The following is a 20,093-nucleotide window of genomic DNA, read 5'->3' as shown; positions in this document are numbered from 1 at the left end:
GCCTCGGCCCTTCACGAGCCTCCTTTTTCAAACCTGTCGGGCACGGCTCTGGGGCCGTGCCACCCTGCCTTGCCTCGGCCCTTCACGAGCCTCCTTTTTCAAACCTGTCGGGCACGGCTCTGGGGCCGTGCCACCCTGCCTTGCCTCGGCCCTTCACGAGCCTCCTTTTTCAAACCTGTCGGGCACGGCTCTGGGGCCGTGCCACCCTCCCTTGCCTCGGCCCTTCACGAGCCTCCTTTTTCAAACCTGTCGGGCACGGCTCTGGGGCCGTGCCACCCTCCCTTGCCTCGGCCCTTCACGAGCCTCCTTTTTCAAACCTGTCGGGCACGGCTCTGGGGCCGTGCCACCCTCCCTTGCCTCGGCCCTTCACGAGCCTCCTTTTTCAAACCTGTCGGGCACGGCTCTGGGGCCGTGCCACCCTCCCTTGCCTCGGCCCTTCACGAGCCTCCTTTTTCAAACCTGTCGGGCACGGCTCTGGGGCCGTGCCACCCTCCCTTGCCTCGGCCCTTCACGAGCCTCCTTTTTCAAACCTGTCGGGCACGGCTCTGGGGCCGTGCCACCCTCCCTTGCCTCGGCCCTTCACGAGCCTCCTTTTTCAAACCTGTCGGGCACGGCTCTGGGGCCGTGCCACCCTCCCTTGCCTCGGCCCTTCACGAGCCTCCTTTTTCAAACCTGTCGGGCACGGCTCTGGGGCCGTGCCACCCTCCCTTGCCTCGGCCCTTCACGAGCCTCCCTTTTTCAAACCTGTCGGGCACGGCTCTGGGGCCGTGCCACCCTCCCTTGCCTCGGCCCTTCACGAGCCTCCCTTTTTCAAACCTGTCGGGCACGGCTCTGGGGCAGTGCCACCCTCCCTTGCCTCGGCCCTTCACGAGCCTCCTTTTTAAACCTGTCGGGCAAGGCTCTGGGGCAGTGCCACCCTCCCTTGCCTCGGCCCTTCACGAGCCTCCTTTTTAAACCTGTCGGGCAAGGCTCTGGGGCAGTGCCACCCTCCCCTGCCTCGGCCCTTCACGAGCCTCCTTTTTAAACCTGTCTGGCAAGGCTCTGGGGCAGTGCCACCCTCCCCTGCCTCGGCCCTTCACGAGCCACCTTTTTAAACCTGTCTGGCAAGGCTCTGGGGCAGTGCCACCCTGCCCTGCCTCGGCCCTTCACGAGCCACCTTTTCACACCTGTCTGGCACGGCTCTGGGGCAGTGCCACCCTGCCCTGCCTCGGCCCTTCACGAGCCACCTTTTCACACCTGTCTGGCACGGCTCTGGGGCAGTGCCACCCTGCCCTGCCTCGGCCCTTCACGAGCCACCTTTTCACACCTGTCTGGCACGGCTCTGGGGCAGTGCCACCCTGCCCTGCCTCGGCCCTTCACGAGCCACCTTTTCACACCTGTCTGGCACGGCTCTGGGGCAGTGCCACCCTGCCCTGCCTCGGCCCTTCACGAGCCACCTTTTCACACCTGTCTGGCACGGCTCTGGGGCAGTGCCACCCTGCCCTGCCTCGGCCCTTCACGAGCCACCTTTTCACACCTGTCTGGCACGGCTCTGGGGCAGTGCCACCCTGCCCTGCCTCGGCCCTTCACGAGCCACCTTTTCACACCTGTCTGGCACGGCTCTGGGGCAGTGCCACCCTGCCCTGCCTCGGCCCTTCACGAGCCACCTTTTCACACCTGTCTGGCACGGCTCTGGGGCAGTGCCACCCTGCCCTGCCTCGGCCCTTCACGAGCCACCTTTTCACACCTGTCTGGCACGGCTCTGGGGCAGTGCCACCCTGCCCTGCCTCGGCCCTTCACGAGCCACCTTTTCACACCTGTCTGGCACGGCTCTGGGGCAGTGCCACCCTGCCCTGCCTCGGCCCTTCACGAGCCACCTTTCCACACCTGTCTGGCACGGCTCTGGGGCAGTGCCACCCTGCCCTGCCTCGGCCCTTCACGAGCCACCTTTCCACACCTGTCTGGCACGGCTCTGGGGCAGTGCCACCCTGCCCTGCCTCGGCCCTTCACGAGCCACCTTTCCACACCTGTCTGGCACGGCTCTGGGGCAGTGCCACCCTGCCTTGCCTCGGCCCTTCACGAGCCACCTTTCCACACCTGTCTGGCACGGCTCTGGGGCAGTGCCACCCTGCCTTGCCTCGGCCCTTCACGAGCCACCTTTCCACACCTGTCTGGCACGGCTCTGGGGCAGTGCCACCCTGCCTTGCCTCGGCCCTTCACGAGCCACCTTTCCACACCTGTCTGGCACGGCTCTGGGGCAGTGCCACCCTGCCTTGCCTCGGCCCTTCACGAGCCACCTTTCCACACCTGTCTGGCACGGCTCTGGGGCAGTGCCACCCTGCCTTGCCTCGGCCCTTCACGAGCCACCTTTCCACACCTGTCTGGCACGGCTCTGGGGCAGTGCCACCCTGCCTTGCCTCGGCCCTTCACGAGCCACCTTTCCACACCTGTCTGGCACGGCTCTGGGGCAGTGCCACCCTGCCTTGCCTCGGCCCTTCACGAGCCACCTTTCCACACCTGTCTGGCACGGCTCTGGGGCAGTGCCACCCTGCCTTGCCTCGGCCCTTCACGAGCCACCTTTCCACACCTGTCTGGCACGGCTCTGGGGCAGTGCCACCCTGCCTTGCCTCGGCCCTTCACGAGCCACCTTTCCACACCTGTCTGGCACGGCTCTGGGGCAGTGCCACCCTGCCTTGCCTCGGCCCTTCACGAGCCACCTTTCCACACCTGTCTGGCACGGCTCTGGGGCAGTGCCACCCTGCCTTGCCTCGGCCCTTCACGAGCCACCTTTCCACACCTGTCTGGCACGGCTCTGGGGCAGTGCCACCCTGCCTTGCCTCGGCCCTTCACGAGCCACCTTTCCACACCTGTCTGGCACGGCTCTGGGGCAGTGCCACCCTGCCCTGCCTCGGCCCTTCACGAGCCACCTTTCCACACCTGTCTGGCACGGCTCTGGGGCAGTGCCACCCTGCCCTGCCTCGGCCCTTCACGAGCCACCTTTCCACACCTGTCTGGCACGGCTCTGGGGCAGTGCCACCCTGCCCTGCCTCGGCCCTTCACGAGCCACCTTTCCACACCTGTCTGGCACGGCTCTGGGGCAGTGCCACCCTGCCCTGCCTCGGCCCTTCACGAGCCACCTTTCCACACCTGTCTGGCACGGCTCTGGGGCAGTGCCACCCTGCCCTGCCTCGGCCCTTCACGAGCCACCTTTTCACACCTGTCTGGCACGGCTCTGGGGCAGTGCCACCCTGCCCTGCCTCGGCCCTTCACGAGCCACCTTTTCACACCTGTCTGGCACGGCTCTGGGGCAGTGCCACCCTGCCCTGCCTCGGCCCTTCACGAGCCACCTTTTCACACCTGTCTGGCACGGCTCTGGGGCAGTGCCACCCTGCCCTGCCTCGGCCCTTCACGAGCCACCTTTCCACACCTGTCTGGCACGGCTCTGGGGCAGTGCCACCCTGCCTTGCCTCGGCCCTTCACGAGCCACCTTTCCACACCTGTCTGGCACGGCTCTGGGGCAGTGCCACCCTGCCTTGCCTCGGCCCTTCACGAGCCACCTTTCCACACCTGTCTGGCACGGCTCTGGGGCAGTGCCACCCTGCCTTGCCTCGGCCCTTCACGAGCCACCTTTCCACACCTGTCTGGCACGGCTCTGGGGCAGTGCCACCCTGCCTTGCCTCGGCCCTTCACGAGCCACCTTTCCACACCTGTCTGGCACGGCTCTGGGGCAGTGCCACCCTGCCTTGCCTCGGCCCTTCACGAGCCACCTTTCCACACCTGTCTGGCACGGCTCTGGGGCAGTGCCACCCTGCCTTGCCTCGGCCCTTCACGAGCCACCTTTCCACACCTGTCTGGCACGGCTCTGGGGCAGTGCCACCCTGCCTTGCCTCGGCCCTTCACGAGCCACCTTTCCACACCTGTCTGGCACGGCTCTGGGGCAGTGCCACCCTGCCCTGCCTCGGCCCTTCACGAGCCACCTTTCCACACCTGTCTGGCACGGCTCTGGGGCAGTGCCACCCTGCCCTGCCTCGGCCCTTCACGAGCCACCTTTCCACACCTGTCTGGCACGGCTCTGGGGCAGTGCCACCCTGCCCTGCCTCGGCCCTTCACGAGCCACCTTTCCACACCTGTCTGGCACGGCTCTGGGGCAGTGCCACCCTGCCCTGCCTCGGCCCTTCACGAGCCACCTTTCCACACCTGTCTGGCACGGCTCTGGGGCAGTGCCACCCTGCCCTGCCTCGGCCCTTCACGAGCCACCTTTCCACACCTGTCTGGCACGGCTCTGGGGCAGTGCCACCCTGCCCTGCCTCGGCCCTTCACGAGCCACCTTTTCACACCTGTCTGGCACGGCTCTGGGGCAGTGCCACCCTGCCCTGCCTCGGCCCTTCACGAGCCACCTTTCCACACCTGTCTGGCACGGCTCTGGGGCAGTGCCACCCTGCCTTGCCTCGGCCCTTCACGAGCCACCTTTCCACACCTGTCTGGCACGGCTCTGGGGCAGTGCCACCCTGCCTTGCCTCGGCCCTTCACGAGCCACCTTTCCACACCTGTCTGGCACGGCTCTGGGGCAGTGCCACCCTGCCTTGCCTCGGCCCTTCACGAGCCACCTTTCCACACCTGTCTGGCACGGCTCTGGGGCAGTGCCACCCTGCCTTGCCTCGGCCCTTCACGAGCCACCTTTCCACACCTGTCTGGCACGGCTCTGGGGCAGTGCCACCCTGCCTTGCCTCGGCCCTTCACGAGCCACCTTTCCACACCTGTCTGGCACGGCTCTGGGGCAGTGCCACCCTGCCTTGCCTCGGCCCTTCACGAGCCACCTTTCCACACCTGTCTGGCACGGCTCTGGGGCAGTGCCACCCTGCCTTGCCTCGGCCCTTCACGAGCCACCTTTCCACACCTGTCTGGCACGGCTCTGGGGCAGTGCCACCCTGCCTTGCCTCGGCCCTTCACGAGCCACCTTTCCACACCTGTCTGGCACGGCTCTGGGGCAGTGCCACCCTGCCTTGCCTCGGCCCTTCACGAGCCACCTTTCCACACCTGTCTGGCACGGCTCTGGGGCAGTGCCACCCTGCCTTGCCTCGGCCCTTCACGAGCCACCTTTCCACACCTGTCTGGCACGGCTCTGGGGCAGTGCCACCCTGCCTTGCCTCGGCCCTTCACGAGCCACCTTTCCACACCTGTCTGGCACGGCTCTGGGGCAGTGCCACCCTGCCTTGCCTCGGCCCTTCACGAGCCACCTTTCCACACCTGTCTGGCACGGCTCTGGGGCAGTGCCACCCTGCCTTGCCTCGGCCCTTCACGAGCCACCTTTCCACACCTGTCTGGCACGGCTCTGGGGCAGTGCCACCCTGCCTTGCCTCGGCCCTTCACGAGCCACCTTTCCACACCTGTCTGGCACGGCTCTGGGGCAGTGCCACCCTGCCTTGCCTCGGCCCTTCACGAGCCACCTTTCCACACCTGTCTGGCACGGCTCTGGGGCAGTGCCACCCTGCCTTGCCTCGGCCCTTCACGAGCCACCTTTCCACACCTGTCTGGCACGGCTCTGGGGCAGTGCCACCCTGCCTTGCCTCGGCCCTTCACGAGCCACCTTTCCACACCTGTCTGGCACGGCTCTGGGGCAGTGCCACCCTGCCTTGCCTCGGCCCTTCACGAGCCACCTTTCCACACCTGTCTGGCACGGCTCTGGGGCAGTGCCACCCTGCCTTGCCTCGGCCCTTCACGAGCCTCCTTTCCACACCTGTCTGGCACGGCTCTGGGGCAGTGCCACCCTGCCTTGCCTCGGCCCTTCACGAGCCTCCTTTCCACACCTGTCTGGCACGGCTCTGGGGCAGTGCCACCCTGCCTTGCCTCGGCCCTTCACGAGCCTCCTTTCCACACCTGTCTGGCACGGCTCTGGGGCAGTGCCACCCTGCCTTGCCTCGGCCCTTCACGAGCCTCCTTTTCACACCTGTCTGGCACGGCTCTGGGGCAGTGCCACCCTGCCTTGCCTCGGCCCTTCACGAGCCACCTTTTCAAACCTGTCTGGCACGGCTCTGGGGCAGTGCCACCCTGCCTTGCCTCGGCCCTTCACGAGCCACCTTTTCAAACCTGTCTGGCACGGCTCTGGGGCAGTGCCACCCTGCCTTGCCTCGGCCCTTCACGAGCCACCTTTTCAAACCTGTCTGGCACGGCTCTGGGGCAGTGCCACCCTGCCTTGCCTCGGCCCTTCACGAGCCACCTTTTCAAACCTGTCTGGCACGGCTCTGGGGCAGTGCCACCCTGCCTTGCCTCGGCCCTTCACGAGCCACCTTTTCAAACCTGTCTGGCACGGCTCTGGGGCAGTGCCACCCTGCCTTGCCTCGGCCCTTCACGAGCCACCTTTTCAAACCTGTCTGGCACGGCTCTGGGGCAGTGCCACCCTGCCTTGCCTCGGCCCTTCACGAGCCACCTTTTCAAACCTGTCTGGCACGGCTCTGGGGCAGTGCCACCCTGCCTTGCCTCGGCCCTTCACGAGCCACCTTTTCAAACCTGTCTGGCACGGCTCTGGGGCAGTGCCACCCTGCCTTGCCTCGGCCCTTCACGAGCCACCTTTTCAAACCTGTCTGGCACGGCTCTGGGGCAGTGCCACCCTGCCTTGCCTCGGCCCTTCACGAGCCACCTTTTCAAACCTGTCTGGCACGGCTCTGGGGCAGTGCCACCCTGCCTTGCCTCGGCCCTTCACGAGCCACCTTTTCAAACCTGTCTGGCACGGCTCTGGGGCAGTGCCACCCTGCCTTGCCTCGGCCCTTCACGAGCCACCTTTTCAAACCTGTCTGGCACGGCTCTGGGGCAGTGCCACCCTGCCTTGCCTCGGCCCTTCACGAGCCACCTTTTCAAACCTGTCTGGCACGGCTCTGGGGCAGTGCCACCCTGCCTTGCCTCGGCCCTTCACGAGCCACCTTTTCAAACCTGTCTGGCACGGCTCTGGGGCAGTGCCACCCTGCCTTGCCTCGGCCCTTCACGAGCCACCTTTTCAAACCTGTCTGGCACGGCTCTGGGGCAGTGCCACCCTGCCTTGCCTCGGCCCTTCACGAGCCACCTTTTCAAACCTGTCTGGCACGGCTCTGGGGCAGTGCCACCCTGCCTTGCCTCGGCCCTTCACGAGCCACCTTTTCAAACCTGTCTGGCACGGCTCTGGGGCAGTGCCACCCTGCCTTGCCTCGGCCCTTCACGAGCCACCTTTTCAAACCTGTCTGGCACGGCTCTGGGGCAGTGCCACCCTGCCTTGCCTCGGCCCTTCACGAGCCACCTTTTCAAACCTGTCTGGCACGGCTCTGGGGCAGTGCCACCCTGCCTTGCCTCGGCCCTTCACGAGCCACCTTTTCAAACCTGTCTGGCACGGCTCTGGGGCAGTGCCACCCTGCCTTGCCTCGGCCCTTCACGAGCCACCTTTTCAAACCTGTCTGGCACGGCTCTGGGGCAGTGCCACCCTGCCTTGCCTCGGCCCTTCACGAGCCACCTTTTCAAACCTGTCTGGCACGGCTCTGGGGCAGTGCCACCCTGCCTTGCCTCGGCCCTTCACGAGCCACCTTTTCAAACCTGTCTGGCACGGCTCTGGGGCAGTGCCACCCTGCCTTGCCTCGGCCCTTCACGAGCCACCTTTTCAAACCTGTCTGGCACGGCTCTGGGGCAGTGCCACCCTGCCTTGCCTCGGCCCTTCACGAGCCACCTTTTCAAACCTGTCTGGCACGGCTCTGGGGCAGTGCCACCCTGCCTTGCCTCGGCCCTTCACGAGCCACCTTTTCAAACCTGTCTGGCACGGCTCTGGGGCAGTGCCACCCTGCCTTGCCTCGGCCCTTCACGAGCCACCTTTTCAAACCTGTCTGGCACGGCTCTGGGGCAGTGCCACCCTGCCTTGCCTCGGCCCTTCACGAGCCACCTTTTCAAACCTGTCTGGCACGGCTCTGGGGCAGTGCCACCCTGCCTTGCCTCGGCCCTTCACGAGCCACCTTTTCAAACCTGTCTGGCACGGCTCTGGGGCAGTGCCACCCTGCCTTGCCTCGGCCCTTCACGAGCCACCTTTTCAAACCTGTCTGGCACGGCTCTGGGGCAGTGCCACCCTGCCTTGCCTCGGCCCTTCACGAGCCACCTTTTCAAACCTGTCTGGCACGGCTCTGGGGCAGTGCCACCCTGCCTTGCCTCGGCCCTTCACGAGCCACCTTTTCAAACCTGTCTGGCACGGCTCTGGGGCAGTGCCACCCTGCCTTGCCTCGGCCCTTCACGAGCCACCTTTTCAAACCTGTCTGGCACGGCTCTGGGGCAGTGCCACCCTGCCTTGCCTCGGCCCTTCACGAGCCACCTTTTCAAACCTGTCTGGCACGGCTCTGGGGCAGTGCCACCCTGCCTTGCCTCGGCCCTTCACGAGCCACCTTTTCAAACCTGTCTGGCAAGGCTCTGGGGCAGTGCCACCCTGCCTTGCCTCTGCCATTCATGAGCAACCTTTAAACCTGGCTCCCCTCACTCCCCTCACTCGCTATCTACCATCTCCTTGCTTCTCTGTACAGTACTGGCAAATGATAAGCGCCACACTCCACACGTTAGCCAAGCGGCCACCTATTGTAGCTGACAAATCTTCGGTTACTAAACCACCTACACTACCCAATTTCAGTTCATAATTTGGTTTTATTATAGTTGATTACAGGTTACCGTAACCTAGGGGAAAAACTACTTACTTTTTTCTATAGAAAAAAGTATGTTCTCCTAGAAAATGACTCATTCCTGTCGGAAATTAATAGTTTCAGAAATATATATATATTTATATCCGCCGATAATGGGGGACCCCTAGCGGGAACTCGGGGGTTTTGGGTGGAGAAAACATACTGGGGAAACGGTATATAAACGTAAAACAAGCCTTTTCTTCTCTATGCATTACCTTCTTGAATGTATAATTAACCGATGAAAAAATACGCTAATTATCTACACTATATCCTATACTAACGGTATATTTTTCATTTATTTGTCGACATTCTACGGGTCGGGTGTAGTCGGTCTCGTTCGTTCATTTGTACATAGCAGTTTTCGATCTTCTACGCATAGACTCCGCCTCCACCAATACGGTTATTTCTTCTCTTATAACCCCGGAGTCAATTCTTTTCTCTCATGCTGTCCCCTCAATTCTTTCATCCCTCTATATTTACTGTCCAATCCCTTATCAAACTTTACTTCTCGCTATTTCTTCCCCTGCCAACTTGCCATGGGCCAGCGCGGCAGGGTATGGCCCACAATCTCCCCAAATGAGTTACAACCACAGACAAAAATTCGGCCGTTCCTGTTGGGTCAGCGGATTTAAATCAAGGCCCAACCACACAGTCTGATTTGGATAGGGACTGTGTGCTGTATAAGTGACTATCCAACCCTAAAACAGTGCTTAACATTGCTACGTACAATGTAAGAACCCTCTCTGAAGAGATACACCTCTGAGTAGCCTGGAAACAGAGATTATGAACATCAATTGGGATTATTATCGGAATCTCCGAGATGAGAAGACCAGGTGAGAAAATCCAAATGCTTAAAAGCGGACACTTGCTTTACAACTGTGGCAAGGAAAGCAAGCAAAATGGTGTTGGATTTCTCATAAGCAAACCTTACACAGCAACATTGAGAAGTTCACAGCCACATCAGACAGAGTTGCTAGTGTCACTCTTAGAATTTCAAAGCGGTACAGACTAACTATCATACAGGTATATGCTCCCACATCATTGTCATCCCAAGAGGAACTGGATAACTTTTATGATGACCTATATACCACTCTAAATAACAACAAAGCCCATTACAACATCATAATGGGGGATTTCAATGCTAAAATTGGAAAAGGGAATGAGGATTGCGTTGGCAAATTTGGATATGGGGAGAGAAATGAAAGGGGAGATGACTTGATAAATTTTGCTGTAGCACATAACTTCAAGATCATGAACACATTCTTTCAAATGAGTGAAAACAAGAGATGGACATGGCGAAGCCCAAACCATGAAACACGTAATGAAATAGACTACATACTGGTAGACAAACATAATATCGTTAAAAATGTTGATGTCCTGAACCAAGTCAATGTAGGCAGTGATCACAGGATGGTAAGATGCAAAGTCCAAATCAACACCAAACAAGAAAGGCAAAAACTATTCTTCTTAAGACCAGAACATATCAAAGTACCTGAAGCTCTCAAATCTACATTTCAGATAGTTAAAAAAGCACTACGAGATTCTTGGAAATTTAGAAGACCAATACAGTAATGAAACTGATCTTGAAAACTTGAATAATAACATTATTATCCCCCTGAAAGAAGTAGCAAAGAAGTTTCAGGACACAAAACCCTCTGACAACAGCAAATTCTCGGAAGACACAAAGAACCTCATGAAAAAACGGAGAAATCTCAAGGCCCCCATCAACAGTGAGGGAGAAAATTGAAGCAGCAGAACTAAACAAAACTATACAGAAAAGCAACGAGAAGACCTAAGCAATAGGATGACAAAAATAATTGAAGATGTCATCAAACAAGGCAGAGGGTTTAAAACAGCAAAAAGAAAACTCGGCCAAGGGAAGCGGCAATTCACTGGGGTGCTAGAAGACGACTAATCCCTTACAACCAACCGTGATGGAATAGCTAAGCGAGCAAGAGAGTACTACCAAAAGCTTTACTCCTCAGAAAGACCTCGTTACCATCTTCGTGAAAGAGCAAATCAACACCCATCTCATCACTTTCCAGAGATCAAAGCAGGCGAGGTGAGACTAGCTGTCAAGCAAATGAAGAAAGGGAAAGCACCGGGACCAGATAACATCACGTTAGACCTAATAGCAGATGCTGATGAGCCAATCCAGGTCAGACTGGCACGACTATTCAATGAATGTCTGAAGAAGAGCAAAACGCCAGAAGAGTGGAATAAAGCTATCCTTATTCTACTCTACAAAAAAGGCGACCCCAGGGACATGAACAACCAACGGCTAATCAGCCTCCTTAATGTTATTTATAAAATTTTCACCAAAGTGATCACCAACCGAATTGTAGGAAAGCTTGATGAAAATCAGCCAAGGGAACAAGCGGGCTTTAGAAGAGGCTACTCCACAATTGACCATCTACAAACAGTAAACCAAATCATTGAGAAAGCAAATGAATATAAGATACCACTAGTAGTAGCACTTGTAGATTACACCAAAGCATTTGACTCGGATGAAACCGAGGTGGTCATGTCAGCGCTGGAAGAACAGGGAGTTGACTCAGTTTACATTAATGTACTCTGTCACATCTATGACCATGCAACATCATTTATTCGTCTCCACAAGGACTCTGAACCATTCCAACTCAAGAGAGGTGTCAGACAAGGTGACACTAGCTCACCCAAACTGTTTACTGCCTGCCTGGAGAGAGCTTTCCAACAACTCAACTGGCAAGAAAAAGGAATAAAAATAGATGGAGAATATCTAAGTCACCTAAGATTTGCTGATGACATCATTATCATTGCTCACACCAAAGAAGAGCTTCAACATATGCTCACCGAGCTAAATGAAGCAAGCAAATCAATTGGCCTCCACATTACTTCCAAAAGACCAAAGTCATGAACGATAAATATACTGAAAATGCAGATGACATACTTGAAATTGAAAACCAACAAATTGAGGAAGTGGACAACTACATCTACCAAGGACAACAAATCTCTCTACATGACGCCTGTAAAGAGAGCGAAATAAAAAGAAGAATAACCCTCGGTTGGCAAGCATTTGGAAGAGCCAGTACAGTGTTAAAAAATAAGAAGATTCCTATCATCTTAAAAAGGAAAGTCTATGATCAGTGTATCCTCCCCACTGTCACCTATGGGGCCGAAACTTGGAATCTAACAAAAAAGCTTTCCCTTAAATTACGAACAATGCAGAGGGCACATGAGAGAATTATGCTAAATCTAACATGGAAGGATAGAAAAACAGCTAAATGGATACGTCAAAAAACTAAAGTAATTGATATCCTTGAAACCATTAGCAAGCTCAAATGGAACTGGGCGGGGCACATTACCAGGATGACAGACAACCGATGGACATCACGAACAACCTTCTGGACACCCCGAGGATACACAAGAAACCGAGGAAGACAAAAAACCCGCTGGCGAGATGACTTAGACCAACATAAGCTACAGTGGCACAGAATAGCTTGCGATAGAAGTCTGTGGAGGAACCTGGGGAAGGCCTACATCCAACAAAGGACTTTTGAAGGCTGAAATGATGATGATGATGATGATAACCCCTACCAATTTTCCCACTACGTCATTTTACCTGCCACATTCAAGTATTCTACCTCACCCGGTTTATTCAAGTATTTCACTTGATCCAGTACAAATACACCATTCCTTTTATGTAATACCCACATATACATTTTACATTTGACCTAAGAATTACACGTTTTATTATTCTTCCTCTTATAAAATCACCTCATTTTATATTCCCATTAAATATTCATTACACACTCCATTTCATCTTGCTATTATTCCTTTATACATTTTGTTATTACCTTGTCATGCCCAAATTTCACATAAATACTTACTCTGCACAAGTTTCCAATTCTAGCTCATTCATGTTTACTCTCTAGACTAGGTTGTTTTTCCCTTAACCAATCACGAACCCATACGTATGGAAAGTTTGCACAGGGGAGTTAATATTTCCCAACCCCCTTCCCTTATCTCTTCAAGTGATCTCTCCATACCCTTCTCAACAAATCCTCTTCCGAGGAAACCTTTGACCAAGTCAGGTCTTTGTTAGGTCAAGTGAGGTCTTTTTGCGTAGTCTACGATGGAAGTTATAGAAACTTGTAGCGGCTGCAGTATTCCGTACTTAAAAGCATTTCCTAAATTTCATGGAGCATTCTTTGATACGTCATCCAATGTTGATAACTTTCTTAAATCTCATAATGTAATAACCCCAGCGTTTGGTGTCCCAAGCGCCGTTCGTGGCTATCGTGCGGGAAAGATATTCACGTCTATTGCTGCAATACTGAAACTAAGATCGCTAAGAGAAAGAAGAAACGGCGATGTAGATGTAGATATACAGTTACTGCCTATAAGGGTACATTTTTAGAAAAAAAAGTCACCTCGCCCCATGGAAGATAGTTTCATTTGTTAACCATTCCTTACATAAACATTGGGATCATGATAAACTCATGAAGGGTATCGATATATCCTCTAAAACCAGCGTCGATTGGCCAAGTTTCTGTTCGGAGGTTACGGAATACTTTTTCGATAATCAAGAGGCGACTGGTGGTGACGGTTTAGTTGTTGAAATAGACGAATCCCATTCTGGAAAAGTAAAATACAACCATGGGAGACCGTCAAGTGCCACAAAGATCTTTGGGGGTATTGAACGTGTGTAAGAAATTTCTTAGGGGTGAATGCAGTACGTTGGGACTGGTAAGATAAGAATACGCCAGTCTAAGGATACGGCTCCTAGGTTAGGTTAGGTGGAGAACCTTTGGTTAGGTTGGCTAAGTTAGGTTAGGTTAGGTAGGAAACATTCGGTTAGGTGATGTTCTTGCGACTGTAAAATGTGGTTTTTTATAATCCCTTATAATCCCCCCCTCCTCTACTAAACATGATGCTGCAACCCTAATTCTTCTAATCCAACAATATATATAGCCTGTAGCGTTAATGATTAGCGATACGTGGTCAGCCTACAACACTCTTTCTGAAATAGGTTACCAGCACTAAACTGTAAACCACTCGGAACATTTCGTTGACCCCAAAGACCCAACCATCCATACCCAAAATATAAAACGGCTCTGCGGAGAAGTGAAGGAGTGGGTCCATAGCCCTGGAATGAAGACTGACTTTCAGGCCATATTTTTCCAGGTTCTTCTTCATCCACTACTACCCAGAGCACCACATCTTTCTTACTGTCAGTAGCCTGTACCCTCCTCTACCTCCAATACAGCAACAGCCGGGGGACCCCCAAGACCCGCAACACCCGACGTCACAGTCACAAGACCCAGATGACCCACAACTTTCCACGTCTAAGTCATAGAAGTTAAGTCATCACAGTCACAACACACTGATGATCCACAAGCTTCGTCATCCCAGCCATAAAAGTAAGTCATTAATTTTTTTAATTTTATCGTTGTTAGTTTTACTATTTTTTCAGCGTGCGCAGCTCAACATTACCGCTTGCCAGTACATACGAGCTTGATGTTTATGTTTTCATGATTTAACCGGTTTTCACCTTCATTTCAACCGCAACAACAACACCCAGTTCGGCTACTTGACTTGACCGAATTTGACCATTTCAACCACAAACCAACAGAACAACCAATTCGACTAACTTTAAATAGCCCAACTGGTTGCTGTTATTACGGATCGTAAAATACGCAAAATGACGTCACTTGAACTAACAAAGACCTGACTTGGGCAAAGGTTTCCACGGAAAAGGGTTTGTTGGAAGGTGGGGGTAAGAAAATATTAACCCTCTAATGCAAACTTTACATACGAACGGGTTCGTGATTGGTTAACGGAAAAGCAACGGAGTCTAGAGAGTAAACATGAATGAACCAGAATAGGAAACTTGTCCAAAGCAATTATTTGTGAAATCTGGGAGTGACAAGGTAATAACAAAATATATAAAAGTAATATATGAAGATAAAATGGAATGCATGATAAATAATATTCGATGGGTATATAAAACGGTGATTTTATAAGGTATCGGAAAATAAAACGTGTAATACTGGGGTTAATCGTAATATGTATACGAGGGTATTACATAAAAGGAATGGTATAGTTGAACTGGATCAAGTAATAGACTTGAACAGAGCTGATGGAGAGGCAAATGGTTACATTTCACGATTAGAGAAGAAAACCTATTGGTGGAGGAACAGTCTCTGCGCAGGGAGGCGGGGTTTTTGCGCAGAAGGTCGAAACCTGCTATGTACAAATGAACGAACAGGAGCGACTACAACCGTCAAGTAGAATGAGAAAAATTAAATGAAAAACACTGCTAACGTTAGCATGTTACGTTACCATTTGATCTAGATCAGACGTTGGCAGCTCTGGTTACCGTATTTTTTCATGACATAGCATTTGCAACGACACCTCCAAAGTTTAACCAGTTATACTGTTTTGTCTTTTCCTCAGTTTATTATACATGCAAGAAGGTAATGTATCGAGAAGAAGAGGTTTGTTTTACGTTTATATATCGTTTCCCCACCCAAAACCTTGAGTTCCCACTGGGGGTCCCCATTAACTACTTATTTGCGACGGGAACGAGTGTCATTTTCGGAGCGACATTTTTATCTTAAAGAAAAAGTAGTTTTTTCCCTAGGTTACATTGCCTATCACTTCACTCACGTTACGATAACGTTAGCACTGTTATGAAAACATTATATATAATGGTTCTTGTTCCGCCATTAGCTCGCTTCGCTCGCATGAAAATAAAACAAGCTCGTATGTACTGGCAAGCGGTAATGTTTAGCTATACACGCTAACGTTAGCAATGTTACGATAACATTAGCAACGTTAAATATAATGGTTCTTCTTCCTCTCTTACGACCACAGGAAAATAAAACATCAACTCGTATGCACTGGCAAGCGGTAATGTTGAGCTTCGCACTCTTAACAAAATATAGTAAAACTAACACATTAAAATTAAAGAAATTAATGATTTGCTTTTATGACCGTGATGACGTAACTTAGGGGTCACAGGGGTATTGTGACTGAGTCTGTGGTGTCTTATCAGTTTTGCCTTAGATTAGTACTGCACTTGGAACACTGTAAAAGTTGGTATATTACATTACGTGATTTCAGAAAATTATCAACATTGGAATACACCAAAATACTTACTAGTACGGATTTCTGAAGACGTTACATTTTTCTAAACCTTCCATTGTAAAATACGCAAAAAGACTACACTTGTACTAACAAGGACGTGACTTGGGCAAAGGTTTCCATGGAAAACGGTTTGTTGGAAGGTGGGGGTAGGGAAATATTAACCCCCTAATGCAAACTATACATACGTATGGGTTCGTGATTGGTTAACTGAAAAACAACGGAGTCTAGAGAGTAAACATGAACGAACAGAATGGGAAACTTGTCCAGAGCAAGTATTTATGTGAAATCTGGGAATGACAGAGGTTATTACAAAATGTATAAAAGTAATATATGAAGATAAAATGTTATGTATAATAAAAAAACATTTGACGGGTGTATAAAATGAGGTGATTTTATAAGGTATCGGATTATAAAACAAGTAATACTGGGGTCAAAGGAAACATGTATACGAGGATATTACATAACTAATCAAATATTAGACTTGAACAGAGCTGGTAGAGACGAAGTTACATTTCACGATTAGAGAAGAAGAAATCCTATAGGTGGAGGAAAAGTCTCTGCACAGGGAGGCAGGGTTTATGCGCAGAAGGTCGAAACCTAAACCTGCTATGTACAAACGAACGTACTGGAGCGACTAGTAGGATGAGAAAAATTAAATGAAAAACACTGCTAACGGTAGCATGTTACGCTAACATTTGATCTACACCACACGTTGGCAGCTCTGGTTACTGTATTTTTTCACAAGACAGAGCCTTTGCAACGACGGCTCCAAAGTTTATCCAGTTATACTGTTTTGTCTTTTCCTCCGTTTACTATACGTCCAAAAAGGTAATGTATAGAGAAGAAAGGCTTGTTTTAAGTTTATATATAGTTTCCCCAGCATGTTTTCCCCACCCAAAACCCGAGTTCCCACTGGGGGTCCCCCATTATCGTAGGATAGATATATATATTTCTGAAACTATTCATTTGCAACGGGAACGAGTGTCATTTTCGAAGAACAATTTTTTCAAAAAGAAAACGTAGTTTTTTTTCCCTAGGTTACATTACCCTGTAATACACTACAATAACACCAAAAACGGAACAAAAGGGTTGTGATGGCCATTGTGGTAACGTCTATGACTAGTGAATGCCTGACTGGAGTTAAAGAGTCCTGCTAAAACTTAGTTTCTTTGGTCGATGCAACCTCATCATCCTTGCGAGCTAAGAACAAGGGGTTTGGCGGAGCCTGTAGGTCTATCCGCTGAGTTATCAGCAGCCATTGCCTGGCCCTCCTTGGTCCTAGCTTGGGTGGGGATGGGGCTTGGGCACATATATATGGTCAGTCTCTAGGGCATTGTCCTGCTTGATAGGGCAATGTCACCGTCCCTTGCCTCTGGCATTCATGAGCAGCCTTCAAACCCATTTTCTACTGATCAACACCAGTCTGCTATACTATAAGCCAATTATTACTGTATATTCGACAAATTTTCAAAAATCCTAAACCAATATATCGACAATATATCGAATTACTAATTGTTCATCCAGCGTTTACTTTTCTATCTGCTTAAATTTACAAATATTAAGTTAGAAAGGCCATTCATAGGCCAAGTAACCCCATACTGTACATGGTACTATACTTTACATTTCTGTATTACACAATTACTTAACAGCAGAGTAGGCCTACATATTTCAATTTTAAAGAATACGAAACTAAAAATTAAAGGCCTACCAATACCTTAGGCATAATTTCCAAAAGCCCCCCAAAAATGCCGGTTAAATAGCATTGACGTTGAAACTGGGGATAACAGAACTAGTGGCTCAAGAGATAAGTTTAATATTTGCACAATAATTAATAAAACACTTTTAAAAACTCCGTCAGAGTGAAATGAAATAAACTTAAAATCTTAAAATGGGTATTCAAATATCGAGTAGACTGATGGCTGCCGGTTTCCTATCATCTGATAGCCATCTTGGATTCATATTCTGGACCTAAGTTTACGCTATTTTCATACAAATTTCACCGGTAATTAGCCAGATTATCTCTGTTACACTTAGGTTTTATGGAGATGGTCTATACTTACATTTAAACTTGGCAGGATGACGAAAACTCTTAGTGCCGGGTAATCAAACTGGAAGCCGGTCCTGGAACTCTAACTGGAAGCCGGTCCTAGTTTTTACTTCTTTTGTCCCGGTCATTTATTAACCTCCAGCCTATAGGTGATGTTTGTACCATTTAATAAACACGAATTCTTCTTAATAATCACGAATATAGAGATTAGTACACAAATAATGTGACTGACAAATGTCAGAGAGGGAAATGACTGACAGGCAGGCGCCAAGGTGGGCTAATGTAAAATTCCCTAAAACTCTTGATAAAAAATCCCCATTTCCAGAAATATATTTGCTTCTAATACAGAAATGACTCGTTATACTTCATGTAATTATAAATAAACTAATTGCAACAATATAAAGGTTTACTCATCTCTGTTTCTTCTTCATAGATACATGTAGATAATATCGTCACTAGTCATCCAAAATCCCCAAACCTAAGGATAAATTCCCAAATGTAGGGATAAGTCTCCAAATCTAGGGGATAAATCCCCATAGCTGGCAACCCTGCTTCAAGACGATGATGTTCCAGTAATTCTCCATGAGGATTTTAGACTTTAAATCTTCTCTTTTTCATTATTTAATCCAATAAATTTTAAGTCTAAAATTTAAATAAATATATATTTTTTGTTTCGAATACCATGGGCAGTAAATATGACGTTATTATCAATATGCTTTAAATGTTGAACAGGCTGACATAAGTCTTCTTAAAAAATTAGTTTACATACGAAATATCTGTTTTAATGTTATTACTTTCCTCACTGGGCTATTTTTTCCCTGCTGGAGCCCTTGAGTTTAAAGCATATTACTTTTCCAACTAGAATTATAGCTTAGCTAATAATAATAATAATAATAATAATAATAATAATAATAATAATAAAGATTTAGACGTTCACTGAAAACCCTTTCTATAGGCCTACATTAAAACACCATTGAATATAATTATCCATTAATTAATAACCCAATAATAAAAGGGCTATAATTGACAATATATATTAATTAATGCGTATTCTACTGGTAGGGTAGGATAACAAAACTAAATTAAAATGCAGCATAAACTAACAGATGATCCCATTTGTAAGGCATGAACTTGTGTATAGATCTATTAAATTAGTGTTTTTCTATTCAAATTACTGCATTACAGCGTGGGGGAGTTGCAGTAGAAACGTCCTACAACCGCTAATCATTATGCAAAAATAAAAAAAAATAAAAAACTGGTGAGAATAATAACTTTCAGTGATTATTTAGCTCATACATCACCTCTGTCTCTCTCGATTCTGAAGTTGGAGGACACCTACAAACTCTCCTTAATGACCTAACCTAACCTAACCTAACCTAACCTAACCTAACCTAATGAATTTGATGTTTCAAACACTTTCGCTGCATAAATATCCATCCATTAGACAAAAAAATAATTCAGGTACAATCAGCACACCAATATGGAACAAGAGACTCTATAACTTAACTCTTCCCTTCGTACGTGTAAAGAAATGTGAACAGTTTTATCTCTATCAGGGAGTTAAACAATGGAATAATTAAAATCAAACCACTGTTCTCTAGTCTTGGGTAGTGCCATAGCCTCTGTACCATGGCCTTTCACTGTCTTGGGTTAGAGTTCTCTTGCTTGAGGGTACACTCGAGCACACTCTCCTATCTTATTTCCCTTCCTCTTGTTTTGTTAAAGTTTTTATAGTTTATATAGGAGATATTTATTGTTGTTACTCTTCTTAGAATATTTTATTTTCCTTTTTTCCTTTCCGCACTGAGCTATTTTCCCTGTTGGAGCCCCTGGGCTTATAGCATACTGCTTTTCCAACTAGGGTTGTAGCTTAGTAAGTAATAATAATAATAATACTCTGTCTGCTTATCTTAAGGCATTGCTTAGCATTCGATCTTTTAAAAAATCATATACTAATCTGTTATTATCGGTGTACTAAGTTTTATTAGTAGACATTTCTTCATGACCTAACCATTAATGCACATTATAATGTTCTTAATTCATATATTGTTTATGGCTTGTATACATTTGTAATTCTAGCATTTCTACCATATCAATGTTTAAATTCAAAATTTGCACTGTTTATTATTCCGCCCTTCTTTATCATATGAATATACATTTCTATTTGTTTTTAGGCTAAAAATCTCATTTATATGTATCTATGTGTATATGTATATGTACATGTGTGTATATACGTATGTGTATGTATATGTATGTGTATA

At 49.9% G+C, this 20,093-nt stretch overlaps 1 long non-coding RNA gene across 1 annotated transcript in view; it reads right to left on the bottom strand.

Moving 5' to 3' along the window:
- Positions 1–18,092, bottom strand: part of LOC137636775 (uncharacterized) — a 47,135-nt gene extending 29,043 nt beyond the window's left edge. The window contains exon 1 of the long non-coding RNA XR_011043216.1: positions 17,846–18,092. This is a non-coding gene — a long non-coding RNA (uncharacterized lncRNA). The remainder of the gene's footprint in view (positions 1–17,845) is intronic.
- Between the last annotated feature and the right edge of the window lie 2,001 nt (positions 18,093–20,093).

The sequence above is a fragment of the Palaemon carinicauda genome, unplaced genomic scaffold (assembly GCF_036898095.1).
Source record: "Palaemon carinicauda isolate YSFRI2023 unplaced genomic scaffold, ASM3689809v2 scaffold386, whole genome shotgun sequence".
Lineage (NCBI taxonomy): Eukaryota > Metazoa > Arthropoda > Malacostraca > Decapoda > Palaemonidae > Palaemon > Palaemon carinicauda.
Note: the sequence above shows the minus strand (reverse complement) of the source record. Positions and strands in the feature narration are given on the sequence as shown.